Here is an 8,383-nt window from a genome sequence, read left to right on the forward strand (position 1 = left end):
TAAAACAATCACATACAACTATGATCATAATACGACCACCAGCAAACTCCATAAGACGACGCATGGTGTCATTGATGACGTGCAACGAAAGTTGTTTTAATTTCCCTCTACTTATTAATGGCTAATAATAAATATTTTTGTTTTGTCATGGCAAATATGATGATTTAGCATAAATGAATTAAAAAAAGAGCGAACATTTAATTATTATTTTGCTATTAATTTAGAATAAGTCACAAACTATTATAAATAGTTTGCTTCATAATAGCTGAAGAATTTAGCAAAATCTATGAGAATAAATGATAATATATATATATATATATATATAGGGTGTGCTATTTAAAAAAATTAATAATTTTTAATTTGAATAGAAGAAATTCATAAATATATTTTGAACCCCTTGTAGCATCTTACTGAAATATCTGTACATATCTTTTTGCTCGTCTCTATAAAACACTCCAAACCAAATTTGGTATAACCTATTTTACCTATTCTATCTCGAGTATAGAAAAAAATCCATTAAAAAAGCGAAAACCGCTTTAATGTAAGACTATACTAGGACGTCCTCACGCTGAAAGTTTTTGGACCCTTCCTTAATACTTTGATTCAAAGTTAATGTTACACCGATCTTTATTTTATAATGCCACGTTTTAAGTTCATCAAATATAAGGGTGCTATTGAGTAGCTTGCTTTAACTGAATTAAATCAAAATGACATAGGGGCTTTGTAACACTTTTGTTATTAATTATTGTTATGTTATTAAACACTTGGTACTTCCTATATCCAATCGACATATTTGTTATTGAAAGAGAATAACAATTTTTTTTTTTAATTTTTTGTATTTCTATAAATCACTTCTTTATTAAAACTTTTGTAGCCACCATATTTTCTAATCTTCGTAAGTCTTTTATACCAAAGAAGTATATTTGTGTAATTTTCATGATGCCAAAAATGTATATTATTTATTTACAATTTGTTACCTATGTATGTGGTTTTGTTTGATATATGTTGTACGATCGTTGTAAGATTTTTATATATTAATAAATTGACTGAACATATATACAAATTCGTACAAACTATATCAAAATATTTGTATTATATACGGTAGTAAGAGGATCTAATAAGCTGCCAAGCGCGGCATTGATTTTTGTATAAAATATTTCTAGAACTAGATTTTTACGTAATCATTTTAAAAGTTCGGAACTTGATATTTTTATTTTTATCCCGATCTTGTGTGTCTAAAATTTTAAACGAACTTCATAATATTTTTCTCTATGATCTTTAATTAAAAATCAAACGTGTATATATTTATATGGTTTTAGAAATATTTTAAGTAGTTTTAAAATGCAGTGTTTATTGCTATAAAAAAATTGTAAATATAGTCCAGTTATTAACATTTTAATAATTTTAAAATTAAAGAACGAATTTATCTTAGATAGGAAGAAAATAAAATGTATTAATCATATATGAAAATATGTTGTATTGCTTTAATTTATAAATAAATATCATTCTGATCGGTACGTTTCAAATAAACTTTTATAAATAGCAAATAACCTTCTGAGTTAGTGGAATTTATAAGGGCCATTTTTCTTTTAGATGAGTTATTTTTATAGAATTTATCATTCCACACTACTACTGACGAGATACGTAAACTAGTATCTGAATTAATTAGCGAACGAATACTTTCCAGGTATTTATTTACACTAGAACGTTTAACTAAAATTCAAATTATAAGACTTGTTTCTCATTACACAGTGAGGTAAAACATGATAACACATATAGGAACAGCTTCAATATTTTGTTTCAAAGTGGTATGCTCCATTAAATTATCAGAGTATTGCTTGCATACTAATATTACATCTGGGTCGATTTCACCAATTTCCAACGACATTGAGAATAAAATATATAGAAAATAATATAAACGCGCCTATAGTACTATTCTTTTAAAAGTTCCTCAATATGGCCGACCTAGTTACGAAACTTGGTAATTTTTTTTAATGAAAAATAAGTTGGCGTTAGCGAATTCAGAAATTCGTTAAAGTTAGGTTATTAGGTGGTTGTCATAAATAAAAACATAGATTATTGAAATTATTTAATAAGAATAAAGGTATTTTACCTCAGATCCGAAGAGATTTTACTTAAAGGTATTTTATAAACTTTCTCAATGAGAATATTAACTCCCCTGTTTCTTATATTTTAGTTAAAGGGACGTAAGAACTATAGGAAGTAAATTTTTGTTTTCATGTTTTGACAATATCTGAGAGTTCCTAGAATTATCAAGATTATTGAATAATTATAGTTGTTTAATAAGTGAAACTAATAGAAGACTTGGAAATAGGATGATGCTTTTCATGTTATAGTTGATAGATCACCCCATTTCTCTTAATTTGTTTTTATTTCAGTACAGTTAATCACAAATTGAATTGATGTGTGCAAAAACAGCTATATATTTTCAAACATCTTATTTAAATAGTTCTTTTATATACTGTTAAACTGTATCAACTACAAAGTATTTAGCAAAAAATTATAAGGTAATAAATTTTGTATATATAATTTATGAAAATTTATAATATATAAAGATTAGAACACAATCCTCTGAAGGAAAAAGAAATACTCAAAAACTCATTAAATATACTTTATTAAAAATAACAACATACCAAAACATCCATGCAAACTGTAATAATCAGAACATTATCCACATTATACCTTTATTAAATTTGTGTCCACACTCCTGCCAGGAAATCCAGAAATGTTTGTTTAAATATTAACTTATTTTAAATTGCCAGAAACACATCAGAATATATCACAACCACAACTATAGGTTAATCTGTACTAAATTTTATACCGAGTAAGTGATGCGTTAACTAACAAGTATAGGATAAAAAACAATTATTAATATAGAGTGTACTATACAATGTCCTGCTTATTTATGAAATGACTTTCCCTTCAAATGTGAGGAATACCAGTAAAATAAAACATAATTTTTGGTTTAGTTTGGTGTTTGATATTCTAACTACATCTATTACAAACCTTAAGTGCTTTTAGTGAGTAATTGTATTTTTTATTATTCCTTGTGTATCCTGTAAAGTAAAAAAATATTTCAAGAAATATAAAAACAATGCAATAGATATCAAACAGATTCATAAAAACTACTTACAATTATTGTACATAATTATATATTTCAAGTGTTATTTGATGTTTGGTCCCATTACCAACATTACCTTATTTAGGTCTTCTCTACCAACTCAACTTTTAAACCTGTTTTAAACCTTCTTTATATTTTAAAACTGATTTACAACAATCTGTAATGCCCGCGCTGTTTCCTGAAATATAAGTTTTAATCTATTTATTATCATATAGTAGATATTACAAACCTGAAAATTACTGATACGAGGAAACTTCTCAAAATAATTATAATAATACCTTTTACAAACATCTGGACTAATTTATTTTCACGAATTTATGAACGAGCCAATGTTTTCTAATACGTTTTTAAGCGATTTACACATTTTGAATATCTTCCAGCCTATTCGTCAACTCTTGATCGGTGAAAAGATTATTTATAACTATATAATTAGTACTGCAGGTTGCAGGTTAAATAAAAGAACAAAATCAAGTAGATTTGTGAATAAAAACTCAAAAAATAATGAAAATATTTAGAAAAAGGAACCGTAAACGTCAATGTCAGCCAAGTGTCAGAGTTCAATTGGATTTACCACAGATTATCAATTTGAACGATTTGAAGTACAGTCGATTCCAGTTTAGAGATTTTCGTTTTTTCAGCCTCCCATACTGAAGTCCGCCATATTGGGAAGTTTTAAATGAATACAAGTATACATTAATAGAGAAGTTTACCTTTTGCAGTAAACATGTTATTGTTTTGATAATTTTTTAAGGTGCCGCCGGTGCGGAGTGTCACATCTGAACCCACTACTGTGGTACGGTATTCGATTGAGTTGGTGCGACGAGTCTCGGGCGACGACATATTTCGAAGAAGAAAAAAACCTAAGACCCTAACTAAGACCGTTGATTGAAGAAATAAGAAGATGCGCAAACTTATGGGCGATTTTGCGGCAAAACTTGGCCGAGATGTAGCTGGCGATAGAGTCAGCGTCGTCGATAGTCAACCTGTAAGAGAATTTAGTTTAGCTATGCGCTGATGACGGAGTGGACAGTTTTCGGAGACAGTGTTGCCAGAACTACAGATTAATCTGTAGATTTACGGATTTGAGGTATAGCACTTTAATAATACGGATTTTCTATCATTAAACAATTTAATATAATATTATATGATTAAAAAAGAACGGCGTCAGAGTTGGCTTGTTTTATATGTAAAATATTATGGTAAATGTCCGTAGTCGTCATTTCCAAGCCAACTAAATGACTTTTTCGATTATACGGAATATTCAGTATCTATAAAAGACATTTTATTTTTGTTGTTTGTTCTGTGTTCAACACGGTGAATATTTTCAATACATTAACGCGGATTTTTCATCCAAAGATGTTTTCGTCAAACGTATTACAGATATTACATATTTTAATATGGCAACACTGTCGCTTTGAGTTCCACACCGTCTTCGATATGTCTTTGCTAGCCGAATTAGTGAAAATGAGTGTTTTATGCGTTGGCCGCAGAATGAGTAGAGGCGCCACCGTACAGCACGTGAGACGTATGGTGAAATCAAATCAGCCTTATTACGAATTTGCCCATTAGGTTGCAGTATTTTTCTAATTCTTTCAATCAACGCTAAAATCCACTTAAAACTAATATTTTCTAAATGGAACACCCAGTATTTCCTTTTAATTTTATTCGCCTTGTTATAAGCTTTTCAAAAATACAATATGGTCGCAAAAGAAACGGCGTCAACGATGCCTATGAAATGAAGATGCTGTCATTTTATATGTAAAATTATATGGGTAATGTCACTGATGTTCATTTCCAAGCTAGTTGGACGCCTTATTTTCATAAATAAGGTCAACAACGCATTACTTACTTTTTAACATAAATCAGCCTAGATTAAAAGTATATTATTATCTTATTTAATTTAATTTAACCAGATAATTTTGCTTTCCATCGTGTTATCTTAATAAATTGCACCTAAACAGAACTTGGGCAATTTTTAGATAATACTCAATCAGGGTTATTGATTTTTTTAATGCACCATAATTGTACCATAATTTCACATACAGAAACAAGGTGGAATAGACAATAACCAAAATTTGACTTCGATATATTATTCTAATGTGTGTGAACCGGTAGCCTATATAAAAAAGTGATATAATGCATTTTTTTTCTCTGTCTTCCGATCGGTCGTGTGATTGTGATGGCGAAATACGCATCGGCATGTCTTGGTGTGCCTCTCGGCCACTCTCGGACATTCCATACGCCGGCACCTTAATTCGTCTGCAAACAAATTATCAAAATATTTTATTATATCATATATATATATATGGATATTGCCATGTTATACCTGTCGTTCTCAGTATAGTTATTATGAAATTATTAACTTATACAATTAAACAACATTAAAATTTGCTGTCAATTTAATAACATATAGTAGAGTTACTTAAGGTTCCTTATATTTCAATATTTTAAATTCCACTAACCTGAAATAAATAAAAATGTCTTTATCTGCTATGTACCTTGCGATTTTGTAACCTCACAATTTTATTTTGTTAGAGACTTTAAAAAAAATTATAAAAATATATATTTTTCACTCTAAACCCCTGCCTGCCATATAGTATATTGGACATAAGTGTGCTCCTTATTATAATACTGGACATTTATCCAGGATGTATATGTAATGATTAACTTAAGTGGTTATATATGGTTGCCACAAAGATATTTCCAGAGCAGTCTGTCGATTTTTGGTTTAAATATAGATATAGATTTAATAAGTATGCAGTCATTTATAAATCTGAAAAGGTATTAGGCTAAGAGCAGATTGAATAGTTTTGAATCTTTTGAATGGTTGTGAATAACTAAGTTTTAGCAATGAAAGAACCTAACGGAAATCTAAAAAAAAACTGGATCTACAGAAATTTTCTTTTTCCATACCTCTAAATACTAATATTAAAAATCATACTCTAAACCTGTAGTTATAATGCAATCGTTAAGACACTTTATTATAGTTATTGTTTTAAGTTTTATTTTATTTGCCTACAACAAACTTAAATTTTTCAATTTCTTGTTCTATTTAAAAAAGGAAGTGAAATAAAAGACATTGGTGTGATTTGCCAAAAGATATTATTTTATAATAGGTATACGATTCTCCCCATTCACTGTTCTCAGCCACACATATAAATAAAATATTTTTTGTGGACAGTATACTTTGTTATACCATCCTGGTAAGCATACAGATTATGTATTTCAGATGTAGCGTTTATTTCATCTTGCTCGTAAACGCCGCCGTGACCTCGGACTGCCTCGGACCTTTAACACGAGGATTGGTGTTGTCAGACTTCGTTTTTTTTTTCTCGAATGCATTGTTGCTTTTTGTAAAATATGCATTCCTAATTGAAATTTATAATGCATTTTTTTTCAGATTTTTGTCATATTTTAAGTTCTTACAAGGAAGTACCAATTTGGAGAGCAATATTTCCTTATATTTTCACTTGGTAAAAGCGTAAACATCAAGGGACAAAACAGGTATTAGTTTGAAAGTTATAGAAGTAAGATTGGTTGACGAATGAAGATTTTTTATGAATATTAAAAAAACAATCAATTGATCAGATAAGTCTTTTTATTATTAAAAGCCAGAGTTTTTATGTCTTAATAGTAGATGAGTATAACATGTTTACTGTAAAAAGTTGAGTACCTATATTAGAATGTTGTTTCTTAAAAATCCACTGTCCGTACAGTCGACCTTACCGCAATATGATTTAAATTTTTATTTTTTAATTTAAATCCGAAGTTTTATGAGAAAAGTACAGGAGATAAAAAATGTAAATTAATCAGCCTGTAGTAATAATTTCTGATATAGGAGCAAAATAAATGTAAGCTATGTCATCATACAACTTAGCAAACTACAAATAAAAACAGACTTCCAACTTTTTTCATTATTCTTTACATGTTTTGCCTTTTATAGTAGTCAACAGGCAGAACATTTGTAGAAAATCAAAGTCTACCAATCATAAAAAAGTAGTTAAGTACTTACGTTGCTTCGTCCTTTGGTACTCGAACATTTTTTACTCCACTCTGCCCTGACATTACATTATTAAAGTATTCTTACAGTTTTTATAAATACAATAAACTCCACCAGTTTTTTCGTCACTATCCATATTAATTAATTATATATAAAATAGTTATTTTTTGTGAACACTTCTGCGTTAAACCTAAACGGACGCTGCTTGTCAGAAGTTATGTTTACAGTAATACAAATTTGCCTAACAAAGAAAAAAATACAAAGAATAAAGAAAAAAACTATGTAAAATATTTAAATTCAACTATTCAAGAACACTTTACTTTTTTTTTAAACAGATACGTCTACAAGAAACCGTTGACGTTCTGTTAAAATGACATTATATCAAGTTAAACTTCAAAATTAACAATTACTATCTGATAACAATTACTTAATAAGGTAAAACCAAATAGCCCCAAACTTTCTGTATGATTATTTTTAAATTTTAGGTATGTTATGTTCTTTAAAATCAAAGAAGCGATTGCCATACATTACTAACATCTACAGATGCATGAGCAATACATTTATTTTTATTAGATTGATGATGAATGTATGATAATACATTAATAAAAAAACACTATCCGCCATATTTTATTGACAAAACATTAAACGAAATACAACCAAATCATAGACACAATGCTAACAATACACAATATATACAACTTACAATTCCATACATACGAGGCGTTTCGGAAAAATAAGAAGGATAGGAAAACAATATAACATACGAACATCTGTCAAAACACAAAATACACTTAGATCCATTTTATTACATATAGTGTGACCAACGGATCTGTAGCTACGGGGTATCGGCAGGGGAACGCAGTTGTAAACAAAACACGCCCAATTTCATTCATAAAATAGGCATGGGCGTACGGTGTTATATGAAAATAATGTGTATCATAAATATAATACTCAGATTAATAATTTTTTTCAAAAAACTTTATGCTGTTTGAATCGTTACTGTTGAGTTAGCAGATAAACACTAAAAGCATTTATTAAAGCTCCCTTAAATATTTTGAATCATCTTATTATTGTGTTATTAATATAATAGAAGAAATAATTACAGCTGGGGGTTGGAACCTTTGATGTTACACAGCAAAATAAAACACTAAATCAGTACAATACACTAAAACACTTTTAATTTTACACTGGACGCACGTTTCGCTAACCATGTCTGCCATCAGCAGATGATCAAGACTGAG

Source organism: Sitophilus oryzae, unplaced genomic scaffold, assembly GCF_002938485.1.
Source record: "Sitophilus oryzae breed Bouriz unplaced genomic scaffold, Soryzae_2.0 scaffold_1394_pilon_pilon, whole genome shotgun sequence".
Lineage (NCBI taxonomy): Eukaryota > Metazoa > Arthropoda > Insecta > Coleoptera > Curculionidae > Sitophilus > Sitophilus oryzae.